Source organism: Cotesia typhae, unplaced genomic scaffold, assembly GCF_013202065.1.
Source record: "Cotesia typhae breed Kobodo isofemale line unplaced genomic scaffold, CoteBio_Ctyphae scaffold_13, whole genome shotgun sequence".
Lineage (NCBI taxonomy): Eukaryota > Metazoa > Arthropoda > Insecta > Hymenoptera > Braconidae > Cotesia > Cotesia typhae.
Genome location: NW_027423774.1, coordinates 6,704,877 through 6,720,029, shown reverse-complemented (window position 1 = coordinate 6,720,029; position 15,153 = coordinate 6,704,877).

Here is a 15,153-nt window from a genome sequence, read left to right as displayed (position 1 = left end):
TGATAAACTGCGTCGAATGCCGCCAACCGCGTGAAAATCGGTTCATTCATTCAAAAGTTATTGCGGTTTGAAAATTCAAAAAATAATGTTTTATTGAACTTCTATCAGACTTTTGAGCTCGAAGAGCTCAAAACTACATTAAGATTATATTTTTGAGCTCTTCACGAGTTCAAAAACGTAATAAGCGCAATTTTGAGCGCTTAATTACGAAAGTAAAGGGAAGTTGCAGGGATGGGCTTCAGGGTTAACCGTTTTCCTAATTTTTAAGTAATTTTTGTCTAAAAATTATAAATTTCCAGACCTAAGAATAAAAGAATTTGACATTAAAGCTGGCCAAAATATCCAATGATAATGATTGGTCCTTTGAGTTCGGAAGAGGTTAAGTGAGTGCGACCTCATGACGCTAAATAATATCCAAGTGGTCGGCTACAATGTCACTCTTGGTAAGAACCTCAAAGATAATTCTCCTCCAATAATACAACTTCGTCCCACTTAAATGTTTTTGAAAAAAAAAAAAAAAAAAAATTCGCGTATACGTTAATAATAAAGTTTGTCACGTCTAAAGTTAATTGTGCTAACAGTTTAAATAAATCCGTCCATTGAATCAGAGTTTAAAAATTTCCGAGGTTGGCCTTGGGAATAAAGTACATTTTTAATGGATTATTATCATTATAACAATGAAATAAGAGACAGAGAACTGTCGTGAAAAATAACCGATGGACGATATTATAAATAACTTTAAATTATCCTTAATTAATAAGGTATACCTGTTGGCAGGGGGCCGACGACATTAATTCAACAGTTGAAGATTAAAATATACATATATAAGGTGTATATGCTTCAAATTCGATGTACTGGGAATCCCCGCGGTCTTTCTCTGCGTATTCGACGATACACCTTGCCATGACTGTAAAGCTCTGGACTTTATCGTCCACGCGCCCATATAATGCCACTTTCATTACCGTTCTTTCTAATTGCCCGGCATATTCGAAGATATACCCAACAGTACCAGACATATTATATATTATATGTAATTATATATGTCTGTATAGAGACAGAAATCACTCCTTACTCCTTACTCCTTCATAACATGATTTTCATCTCTGCAGTCGCCGTATTTATGCCCACATTATTTTTTATAAAATTTTAAACACCACGCCACTCTCTACGTGACATCTTGACATTTTACCTCTGACATCGTTTACTTTTTCTCATTAGTTTATTATTTTATTGGCGACAATTATTCGCTAATTAATTAATTCCTCAGGTAAATTTAAACTGTCATTAATTTGGAAAAAAATTCATCATTCAGAATGATGATTAAGTACTAAATGATTAGCATCCAAATTTTTTAAAACCTGAATTCAATTTGTTAGAATTAATATTTTAGAGAAAAGTTGCACATCATAACGTCACTGTATTTAGTAGGGTGTGCCAAAATGTAACTTCCGTGAAGAACCTTTTAAAATTGGAATTTTGAGTTCCGCTTTTAACAGGGGATGTGTTTGGGCATTTCCTGAGATATTTTGAGGTGAGACGATAAATTTGATTTTCATAGAATTTTTTAACAGGAGCTTAGTTTGGGCATTTCCGCTGAAAATTTGAAATTTGGCCGGAAGTGCCAAATTGAATCTCCTGTTAAAAATTCTGTGAAAATCAAATAAATCCTCTTACCCCGAAATATTTCAGGAAATGCCTAAACACAGCTGCTGTTAAGAGCGGAATTCAAAATTCCAATTTTAAAAGGTTCTTCACGGAAATTACATTTTGGCACACCCTAGTATTTAGTATACCTGGCAATGTTTCCACTACCACTTGACCCTTAATGAAGTAGTGGGAGTATACTAAGTACTGAGAGTGCTAAATGTAGGGGAGGGTGGTCTAAAGCGGGTAAGCTAACGAAGAAGTTTTAGGCCTAGAAGTTTTAATTTTTCTTCGACTTACTAACGAATATTATTCTATCCGACATAGTAGTGATCGAACTTCAATATTAGATAGGAATATTGTCTTAATTTGGGCCTAAGAATTTTTTATCAATAAAAAATAAAAACTTTTTAAAAACTCGCTTTTAAAAAAACTAATAATTGTTCTGTTATAGTTAGTCGAGCTGAACTTTTTAACCATCAAGTGTCGATTGTCCAGATTTAGAGTAATTTTATTGCAAATAATTTAACATTATATTTCTGTCAATTTAACCTCGTTTAATATTGCTTGCTTAGTTAAATTCAGTGTGTAGCTAATTCAATATTAATTAATATACTTATTTTTCTTTTGTATCAATAAACAATAATTAAACAATACCTGAGTAGTTATTTCTAATACAATTATCATTGAAAAAAATTAGACTTGATAAAAAAATTTTTTTTCTGTATTTAATAACATTTTTTAATTTTTTTTTTCTTGTTATATCCAATACATTTTTGGTAAAAAATTTTTTATCTTGACTTAAGTAAATTCTTGAATTTGATAACTAAATCTCTTACCAATCACCAACAATATAATCGAAAAAAAAAAAAAAAATTGAATGGTGGGTGACGGGAGACAAACTTTTCGGATTTCTGATTAGAGATATTCAGTAGCGTCTGGGCTATCGATTTACCCGTAAATATCATCAGGATGTATATAAGTGTATTCGGTGTCCTCTTACACGGTTGTAATCCTGGTACATAGGTACTAAACGTCCGAGCAATATAACATCCAAGTATATATGTTTAACCAGAAAGCGAACGACAACTTTTAACTTACGATTTGTTTCGCGAGCAAATGCTGGCTGCCGTCTCGATCGTTCTGTTGTTGGTTGACCAACAGCCAACATATCCAGCATATATCCAACGGCAGCGGATCTTCGGCCAATAATTCTCCCGGCGGATAAGATCGACATTAAAAGCACCCGTGAAACGTTTCCGAAGGTTGTTATCGTGAATTGACCGAGTATCCCAATGCAAAAGCAAAACCAAAGCCAGATACAGAAACAGAATAACAAAAATGGCATCGAGCATCTGCAGCTAAATAAAACCCAACCAGCACATACAAGCCTCGTACACCTGTAACTCTTTTCTCAGCACACATATTCTCGCAGCTCATCTTACTTTAATCCTCTCGCTCCCTCTCTTCGGGTATCAGTTGCTGATCGATTCAGCCCGTGGGTGGTCTCTGAACCGTACGTACCAACTGGTAACCTTACTCCTTGCTCCTAAGTACCCGGTGCCGTAAACTCCTGATAGACTAGCCTTATCTATCACCTCCAAATTCTCCAGCCGCTCTTCATTCCATCCAACTCCATACTAACTCCAAATCCCCGAAGGACTCTGAACCGCTGGCTCAAAATCTGACGATTTGGCTCCTAAATAGATTGTTACCACCCGGTAGGTGGATCTGCGGCCCCCAGGACCTCTTGTAAGATACCGTGTAAAGGATCCGGAGACAAATGACGTACAGGAGTGGTAACCAACAGCCTTCCGGTGATATCGGATCTACTGGAGAGTAGAGGCGTCGTGGACGGTTCAACAATCACTTTTATTTTTCTCTTTATTCTCTCCTTCTTCCTATCTCTCTATCTCACACCAATAATTTAGCGCAGTACACTAAGCACGAGCCTCTTATTTTATTTCTGACACACAGATTTGTTTTTACTCAAAACAAAACGATACGTGGGCTTTTTACACTCCCACTGGTTTATTTTTGGACGGCTAAAATCGGTGACAAGAGGGCACCACTTGGAAAATAATTTAACCTACATTATATAAGTATTGTGGGTATATGAATACCTAACTTGGGAATCAAGTCGATCGCGACGAGGGTGGTCTGGCTTGTTATATCTTCAGGTATAATATTTTGAATAAATCTGGAAAATATCTAGCACACTGTAATAACAATAACCATAATCATCCGGAGAAATAAAATAAAAATGAATTAAAAATTATTGTCTGGTGTTATACTATAAATGTCTATATATATAGTAAAAACTACAGGGAACAACAGACCGAAAATACGAGAAAGATCTCAATCGGCGATACAGCATAAACCAGCCAGAAATTTAAAATAAATAAAATAAAAAGATGTTAAGATAAATCCACATTATAATAAGGATAAATAGTAATCCTTTGGACAAACTGATGTCAATTAATAAAAAGATGATCCCTGTCAAAATATAGGCGGTTATATTAACGCAAGGTAATCTTGACTAATAAGTGTCGTTGGGATATACTTTCCTAGTGGGTAAAATATAATAATATAGCCAATAACAGAGTTCTCGGGCAAAGACTCATCTTGGATAAAAAGGACATGAATAAAGACCGGGTGTAATATGTTACTACTCGAGTTATCCCACTCGTATCTCTCGACTTTATATTATTATATTATATAAATAAACCCTTGTATTATCTGGATTTGTATTGGGGAAAGAGCAAACGGGAAACTACACAGAAATAAAAATTTCTTGACTGGAGAAAAAAAATTCTTGGCTCAAGAAAATTTTTGGGTGCCTGAAGTAAGACCGAAGTTGTGTTGGCCGAAGTAAAAATATTTCTTGAAATTTATTTAATTTATATGCCAAGATAATAAGCCTAATGGCAAGTACAAAAATGTAACAGTTTTATTAAATCACGTAAGTATTATAATGTAAATTTAGAACTTCAAGAGAAATAATTTTATGTTCAGTGAAATGAAAGAAAAAAAAATAAATAATGTAATACACAGTCTAAACGATATTATGCAAAGTAAATATAAAATTATACAGAGAAACAATAGTTTATGTAATAATTTAAATAGTAAGAGGTTGCAAACATAATAAATTGTCAAGAATTTGCTTCTTTGTTCATAAAAAATTCATATGTTTTATTTTTGAAGATGTGAAGTGACGATGAGTTTGTAATTTCTGTTGGTAATTTCTGCCACAGACGAATAGCTGATACCAAAAATGAATGCTCATCAATGATGGTAGAGAAATTAGGTATTTTGAATGTATTATTGTTTTTTGCTGCAAGTCTGTTTGATCTCCTGATATCAAGATCTTCATTTGTGAATAATTGTCGCAGAAATTTAGGTTCACCGGTTTCCAAAATTTTATAAATTAGACAAGCTAAAAAATATTCCCTTTTTGATTTAACACTGAGCCATTTTAGAGTGTGTCTATAAGGTTTAATATGCTTATCTCTTTTTACATTCTAATCTTGGTTTTAAATTCTATTCTTGGTGGAAGTAATTTTTCTTAATTTAAATTATCATAAATACTCGATACAATAAATTTTTATATTTGATCAAGATTTTTAGATACTTTAGAGAAACAATGCCACCTGCTACAGCTTAAGAAAAAAAATTTTCTCACCTTGAGAAAATTTTTCTCTTGAATATTTAATACTCATTTTATATTATTTTAGCGTGCAATTATACATATTGAATGAAAAAAAATGATTCAATAATGTTTGATCTTCCCATTTGATATGTTGATCAATAAAAATCTTAATGAAAATTCATTTCTATCGAGATATTTAATTTTTTGGAGTAAGAGCGAAATTTTCTCAAGACAAGAAAATTTACTTCTATCAAGAACAAAATTTTTTGGAGCAAGAGGCTGAATTTTCTCAAAACAAGAAGATTTTCTTGACTTAAATAAATTTTCTTGGATCAAGATACATATTTCTTAAAGCAAGAGAATTAATTTGTTGGAATAATTGAAATTTCTTGTGTCAAAAAGAATTTTTTTTTTCGCTCAAGAAAATAATTAGAAAGAAAACTATTTTCTTGGCTTAAGTGAACCTTTTTTTCTGTGTACTAAATACCGAGGGTTTATATAAATTTAAAATGGATTTAAACCAATTGACGGAGTACAAGAGATGCAATTTAACAGGTTGGTAATGCTCCTGGGAAAGATACGACCAAAAGACCTACTACCCAGTGAAAAAATAAAAATTGAAAGAAATCGCGAGATACTGGGAGTGAATAGTCGGTTTAAAAGCCTGCAAATAGGGTTAATACACCTCTTATAGAGTAGGTATATCTTTAGTTAGTGTTACTCTTGCAAAGCTAGTTGGTTTCTGTTATTAATGGATCGGTGGTGTTACAAATATATTTAACAGCTTAGATCGTGGCAGCGATTTAGCTTATTCGCTGGCCATTACGAGGAACGATCCTAAACGGGGTATTAGACGGCTGTGAGCAGTGATATGATGACTATGCGGCAAACCAGAGACGGAAGAGAGCCTTAAGGCATCAGGAATCCCGAGAAACAGAAAACAGCAATTGCCGTGCCGGTTAGATTGTGTTCTAAATTTTACAATTGGACACTTAGTTCCACGGAGGAACTTACTAGGTGTCGGTATAGCGCTGAATAAGAATTTTATTGTTACGTGACTGATGGAGCCTCGAGAATCGAGAATGACATGGAGGCTGGTCGTGTGTCAGGATCCATCATTACTCAAGGATGATCATCATCATCCTCGTAATCACACCGGTAATTCCCAGGACCTTTTCGACAGGATCCGAGGTAATCGATTCAATCCAGTCGCAAAAGAAGCGATGATATATTTATACGTTTATATATGTATTATCTACTGGCTGCAGAATAACCATGAGTATGCTGAGGAGGATCAGGATAAAGATTAAGATGAATAATAATACAAGCGGGAAGCGGATTGGGAGGCGTTCAAAGAACAATCATCACTAACTGCGCATACGGTATCATCCAAGATATATCCGTGACGATATCTTGTTACGTGATAGTCGTTTGTAACTGACTTATGCTCGCACACGTATCAACCCTACCAGCCGGTTTAGAACCGAACATGACCCTTGTCATTCATATGGAATTTTGTTTATAAAATTTAAATTTAGATAATTTTAGATAATTTTGACACTGTACTTTCTTAACTACACAGTAAGAAATTTAGCGTCATTGCGTCAAAAAATTTTATGTTGAAAATTTTTGTATTAAATCTTTAATACTTTCATGTGTAAATTTAACGTTTATTGTGTTAAATTAGTACAAAAAAGTGTTAGATATTTGACACAAAATTTTTTGACCTATTGACGCAAAATTTTTTAATGTGTATTGACGTTTTTAAAGACATAAGCTCATCCCGATATTGCACTCATCAAGAGCTTTCATTTGAGTACCCACATCAATTTTTGGAATTTTTTTCATATATACATATATGTAATACATATAAATATATGAAAAATTGATGTAGGTAGTTAAATGAAAGGTCTTAATGAGTGTAATGTCGGGATGAGCTTATATCTTTAAAAAAGTCAATAGTTCACAAGATACCAAGTCATTTTTTCATTATCTGTGTCTGAAGATAGAGCATTTTCGAATGCAGCCTAAATACTTATCATAATAAATTAACTATCGGTGAAAATTTAACTAAAAAAAAATCATAAAATTAATTTTTTAAATTATAAATTTTTGATAAAAAGCATCAATAAAATTTTTTTAATAATAAATTATGAAAAAAATGATTTAATAGAATTTATGAATGAATTTTGATTAATTGCACTGTAGTTTCTTAAATATTGACGTTTTTAAAGATAGAAGCTGGTCCCGATGTTATACTCATCAAGAGCTTTCATTTGAGCACCCACATGAATTTTTCATATCTTAATATATATAAATATTTGAAAAATTGATGTGGGTACTTAAATGAAAGGTCTTGATGAGTGTAACATCGAGATGAGCTTATGTCTTAAAAAATTTCAATAGTTTACAAAATACAAGCTCATTTCTTAATCATGTATCTAGAGATAGAGCATTTTCGAATGCAGCATAATTACTTATCATAAAAAATTTTTCTTATTCTCTTAATAATAATTAATAAAGATAATATACTATAATTTTTTTAAAGAAAAAAAAATTGAGAAAATTAAATTGTAGAATGTTTTAACTAAATAATTTTAGTGTTAAAAAAAACTCACTTAAAAATTATACGAATTAAATTTCAAAAGAGTAACAATTGGTAAAGTTTCCATCAGAATTAAAGTAAGTAAATAATTGCATGAATGATCTTCTGTTCCAAATAATAAATGATAACAACAGTGTTGAACAAAAATATTTTCACGTAAGTCCTAAAAGCTAAACAGCCAAACAATGACAGATAGACGTGAACTTTGGATGATAATGTCTTTAAGGAGATTGTAAAGTGTTAAGGGATGCTAAAGAAGGTGTGTCACTTGGTTAACAAAACTGATAAAAATATGAGACACCGAGACATTAACAAGTTAAAAAGTATATGTTGGTTGAAAGGTCTAAGTGGCGACGGCATTCAGCTGCCCGGCTCGCTAATTTTCCGCCATAAAGTCCTTCGAGGATTCGAATAAATAAACCGAGTACAGAGGCGACCGTAACTGTGTAACGCGAGTAGAGGCAGATACCAGATGAGACTTAGAAGTAACTCGTACGGCAAAATTATTCCATAGGCTGTATTAGTTGCTTGAAGTTTTCTAGCCAGAGTTAACTTTAACTGCAAAGTGCAAAGTGGGGCTTCAGAGAGTAGAGTCCAGACTGCCTCGCGACTCTCAATACGTAAATGCAAATTTACGCGCGTTTGTTGTAAGTGATAATTCATTTTGAGCGTGCGTTAACTTTCAAAACAACTTGTCTATTGTTTTATGGTTTGCCTTTAAATTGTTTTTAGTGCAAAGTAATTTATGTTTACTTTTTTTAGCTGCTGACTATTCCAAAAATTTATTATTTATAAAACATTCCATTGGGAATTTAATACTGGAGTCAAGACTCAGCACATGCGAGAAGGATTTATCTTGGCCATCTAGCGGAGGACTCGGAACTACGGGGCTTGCAAAGCCAGATGCGCAATCGAGTTTTTAAACGGTCGTAGGTCATGAATTTACAGATTAGCAGAGAATAAAAAGGGTGGGAGTCTCGAGATAGTGGAGAGAACACGAGACGATGGGCGTAGCTGAGATTTGATGTAGATCCCAGCCTCCACCTCTTCCTCTTTCTCTTCTCGACTCTAGATGCCAAATAAAACGCTAAGATCCAACTATACTTAATACTTAACTCCTTTCCTTTCTATTCCCTGTTTTATTATTATTTTAAATCCCTTTTTTATTTCCTTTCAGCTTGCAAGGAAATCTCTGTTTGTGAATCCACTAAAAATCCGACGAGTTTCTCCACATATATATCATTATACTCCCTATGGGTTTATAAACACACACTTATACATACTTACGAGCTAAGGCGACTTCTCAGCGGGGGAGATATACCCCGGTTACCAGATCGGATCAACTCTCCAACTCATGTGTGCGACAGCGTGGAAACAACTCACAAATATAAATATACAATCCAAATAATCGTAAATTGTTATTCTTATTCAATAATTCTATTTTACCCCCAAGAAATTTTGTTTTTATAATAATAATAATAATAATAATAATAATAATAATAATAATAATAATAATAATAATAATAATAATAATAATAATAATAATAATAATAATAATAATAATAATACTAATAATAATAATAATAATAATAATAATAATAATAATAATAATAATAATAGCGATGCTTGCTATGTGGCCTCCAAGCGGCGCATCGCGGGAAACGCAGACCATAACATCAGGTCTGTAGGCGAACGACGTAGTCCGTGCAGTGGGCCAACTACCCACTGCATGGAAATAACTGAGTTACCACAAGATACCAACTCAGAAGTGCTCCCCACAACCGGTCCTTTTCGGATGAGGACCATTCATCAGGTGGGAGGAGCACGCCGGACCCGATGAATGATGACGACCCTGGCGCCTTAAGGACTTACTTTAAGTGGACGGAGGAACTGAGAGTCGATCTCTTGGTGTGCTACCAACGTAGCGAGCCGGGGGTGAGCGGCTATATGGCCCGGATGCACACTCTTTGGAGTGACATGCATCCGGAGCTAGCGCATTTTACGCCCAAACACCTGCGTAATTATGCCGCTCATCTTCGGCGAAATAGAAGATCGCTTGTGCCGGACAGAAGGCAGTCTAATAGACTTTCCTTTCCGGCGCAACTACACCAAGAGCGACGCCGTTCCTCCTTGGACAACAACAATCCCTTTGTAGGACGGCAAGTAAGTATATCTAAAAAGATAACTTACTCCCAACAACAGCTTGACGCGGTAAACGAAGATCTCCGTGCAAACATCCTGGAGGATTCCACCCTGCTCACTGTGAGCCAGGTTGTGTATGGTGCAGCAGTTTCGGCTTTTCCGAGAGAGAGACAATGTCTCTCGATCGAGGCAAGGTTGAAACAGCGCATCTCACAACTTGGCTTGAAAATTGACATGTCCCGGAAACAGGTCTCCCGCATTCAGTGTGTGATTGAGTACGACACAACTCAAACACCATACACGCCCCGAATTCGGCGCATTGCTGCTGAACTTCGGTGGCGTCATCACACACTGAACAAGAGTACTCTTCATGTCATCAAGGAAGAGTCTCTTAATAAATTGCGGGCTCTAGTGGCTGCTAAAAAGTTATTAGAGAAAAGGCTGAAGCGGTTGGTCGACAACTCGTTGTTTCGATCCAGCCCTTCACGGTTTCTGACACCAAAGACCGATGTTACCGGGAATTATCCAACACCTGAGCGGGTGGAAGCTTTTTGGACTGAGTTGTATGGAGATCAACCAAACGTGAACGCCAACACTCCAGCTCTGCACGACTTCAAAGTATTCTGTCGGGAAAACCGTCGACAGAATGCTGATGAAGAGAGCCCTGCAGTCAGTGTGGATGAAGTTCGTTCAGCTCTAAATGGCAGCAAAAATTGGGCTGCCCCGGGACCAGACGGCATTAATGTCTTTTGGTGGAAGAAGTTTACTTCTACCCACCTCCATCTGGCCCGCATATTTACATCATACATTAGAGCTGACGATCCGATTCCGGATTGGCTTGTAGAAGGGCGAACCGTACTGATACCTAAAAAGGTGACTTGTCTGACCCTAAGAATTTCAGGCCTATCACCTGCTTGAATGCGGTTTATAAAATTTTTACAAAAATTTTAAATAACCGTATCTTGCAGCAGATAGAGCCTGTATGGCAACAGATATATGAACAACGTGGCAGTAAAAGAGGCCTGTCAGATTGCAAGGAGAACCTGATAGTGGATCGATGCGTCTTACAAGATGCGATCTACTATCAACGCAACCTGTCAATGGCTTGGATTGACTATCGCAAGGCATTTGACTCAACTCCACATGAGTTGATTTTATATCTACTCAAATGCCTGGGAGTCAATCCCGAAATAGTGGAATGCATTCGACGTACAATGCAGCTCTGGCGAACGCGTTTTCACATTGGAAGTGGAAACGCATTGCAAGTAACCGGAGTTGTAGAGTACAAACGAGGGGTCTTCCAAGGCGATTCCTTGAGCCCTCTGCTGTTTTGCATTTCACTGCTGCCTATATCTGTTGCTCTCCGTAAAACTCGTGGGTACTCTGTGGGGCCTCCGGGTGATCGAAAATATTCGATCACCCATCTGCTTTACATGGATGATCTGAAGCTATATAGTGCTGATGAAGATCATCTACAAGCAGCCCTCAACATCGTAGCAGAGTACACACGAGATGTCGGAATGTCTTTTGGGTTGGACAAGTGTGCGGTCGTACATCTGTCGAGGGGTAAGTGCTCTGATACTGGTGATGATGTCGAGTTAGTAGATGGGAGTGTCTTAAGACAATTAGACGCCGGGGAGTTGTATAGATATCTAGGAATGGAAGAGCACCGCATGCATGCGGTCTCTGAAGTCCGAACAACTCTCCAGAGCGAGTATGTTAGGAGACTCCGGAAAATTTGGTCCTCCGAACTTTCCGGCAAAAACAAAGTCTCAGCTACTAACATGCTCGCTGTCCCAGTCTTACTATACTCTTTCGGTGTCCTGAAATGGACCCGAAAGGATTTACGAGATCTCGACATCAAAACCCGTAAGATCATTAATATGAATCGGAGCATGCACCCCAATTCATCAGTCGCCAGATTATACCTCTCCCGGTCCATCGGTGGGAGAGGTTTGCAGAGTTTGGAGCGGCTTCACGACCGTTTGGTCCTGGGTTTAACTCACGAAGTTGTCAATTTCACTGCAGACGAGGATGACTTTCTTATGCAAATTGTACATAAACATGAAAATGCGTATAAGGGGTCATTCTTGTATAAGGCAGCAATATATGCGGCAAGAACCCTTGGTCTTGGAGAAATAAACGCTCTTATGGAACTCCGAAAGGAGGAATTTAAGAGCGTCATCAGGAACGCCGAGGAAAAACTACTCCTTGGCGAACTGATGGATAAGTCCATGCACAGCGTGTTCTTTAAACACGTGCGTGATCATGGCTTGTCCATCCAGCTGACGTTTTCCTTCTTAAAGTCAGCGGGCCTGATGTCCGAGACTGAAGGGTTCATATTTGCCTGCCAAGATGGTGTCATTAACACTCTTGAGTACCGTAGCAAGGTGCTCCAGGTGCAGCTTCCGGACACGTCCTGTAGGAGGTGTAGACAACATCCGGAGACGCTTATGCACCTTTTGTCGGCATGTCCAGTGCTGGCGAGAGGTGCATATATCCAGCGTCACAATGCTGCCCTGAGAGTACTGTACTACTATCTTCGTCATTGCTACGGTATTGACGTGACACCAGTGCTGCCTTATTTGCCAGGAGATATTCCCCAGGTTGTTGAGAATGACAGTTGCAAAATTTATTGGAACATGCCATTTGCAACAACCCGGCGGATAGATCACAACAAACCTGATATTGTGCTCTTCGACAAGGCCACTCGTGACATTTATGTCATTGAGTTCTCGGCCCCGGCTGAATACAACATCTCAGCCAAAGAAGAGCACAAAAGACAAATATATCAGGATCTCCTGTTTGAAATTGGCAAACTTTACCCAGGTTACCGTGTCAAGCTTGTCGTCCTGATTGTTGGCGTCCTAGGAGGGATGAAACAGTCTTTTGTATCCTCACTTGCCACAGTTCCAGCTTGCTCATCAAAAGCTGAGTTCTTGGCAGTTAGGATGCAGAAGGCTGTTTTACTTGGTTCTCTCCGTCTCTTATGGGAAATGACTTTGGCCTGCTGTGATCACTAACCGCCTTGTTGTGCGGAGTGGTCCAGCAGTAACGGATGGAGCTCAGGCTGGGCCCTCGGAGAATCGGACTCCGGGGATAACCCCCCTGAGCATTTAATAACAAAATAATAATAATAATAATAATAATAATAATAATAATAATAATAATAATAATAATAATTATTATTATTATTATTATTATTATTATTATTATTATTATTATTATTATTATTACTAGTAATCTTGCAGTCACTATGTGACTGCCGTGACTTGTGAACTATAAATAAATAAAATTTTCCTTTATTAGATAATGACTTTTGTTAAATTGCACTGTACTTTCTTAGATATTAACTTTTTTAACGATATAAGCTCATCCCGATGTTATACTCATCAAGAGCTTTCATTTAAGTACCCACATGCATTTTTATATATTTTTCATATAATCATATATGTAAATATATAAAATATATGAAAAATTGATGTGAGTACTTAAATGAAAGGTTTCGATGAGTGTAACATCAGGATGAGCTTCTATCTTTAAAAATGTCAATATTTCACAAGATACAAGGTCATTTCTTAAATAATGACTTTTGTTAAAATGCAGTGTACTGTCTTAAATATTGACGTTTTTAGAGATATAAGCTCATTCCGATGTCATACTCATCAAGAGCTTTCATTTGAGTATCCACTTGCATTTTTGATATATTTTTCATATATACATATATATAATATATATAAATTTATAAAAAATTGATGTGGGTACTCCAATAAAAGGTCTCGATGAATATAACATCAGGATGAGCTTATATCTTTAAAAACGTCAATAGTTCACAAGATACAAGGTCATTTTTTAATTATGTATCTAGAGATAGAGCATTTTCAAATGCAGCCTAAATACTTATCACAATAAAATGACTATCGGTGGGAATGATATGAAACCTTGAAAATGCACAAATTCAAATTAAGATCTTTGTTATGACACTATATTTCATTAAAAAAATCGATTTTGTCGTAGGACTATCCTGAAGACAAAATTTTTCTTGTTCTCTTAATAATATCGATTATTATTATTATTAGTTTTTTTTATAGGGATAAAAAATTTAATCAAAATATGTTTTAAAGGTACACATAATTTTTGAATAATTTTAAATTCGCGATATTCAAAAGAGTCTATCAAAAGTAAGCCCCCTACAGCGTAAAAAATTTTTTTCTAACAGAAACTGCGAATCAATGGGGCGTATGCCACAGTGACTAATTAAAAACATTAAGCGGGAAAATTTAAACTCATCATTAGTCATTTATTTTATTTTAAACGAGAAAAAAAAAATCTCAACCATTAAAATTTATTGAATAAATAAATTAGATCCTAATGATACTAATAATTGAAATTATCAATAAATAAATAAAATATGCTTGAACTTTAGCGGTTTAAAAATGTCAAGTTGTTAATAAATATTATACATACGTAAAGAGACGACGGTTGAAACTTTAGTTTCGTGCAGATCAATTGATTAATATTTTTTCCTTACTCTATATGTCATTGTCTCGCTGATAAGTACTACTAATAATTGTATATATTGAATAGCGACGGCAATCAGAAACGTGTTGACGTGTCGGCGCTGGAGGAACGCAGCCTCACGTCAATTACCCGGTCGTAGATGTGAAAAAAAATTTTTTTAGCCAACGAGAACAGACCGAGAAACGAAGGCGTGGATTATATTTTATTATGTGTAATGTGTGGATGTATATAGGGAGATAAAGCTTTGTTTCTTCCTTTGAAAGCGGTCTAACGTTTTAGTTCTGAGTCGGTACGGCGAGACACGAGAAAAAGTATTGTTGGTGGAAAAAAAATTACAGCTGACATGCTGCATCGTGTTTGCCGTGTCATCATTCTCAATTGGACTGATTGATCCAGAAGAACTAATTGGCAAACTTTAATGCGTTTCATCTCCACCGACAAAGAACACTAAATTATTATTCAACACCTTTCAAATAAAATCGCCTATTATTATTACTATTAATGTTCAATATATATTTAATAAACGGATTAATTTTTATTTTTTTAATAATAATAATTTTTTAAAACAATTTATTATTATTTTTAGATTTTT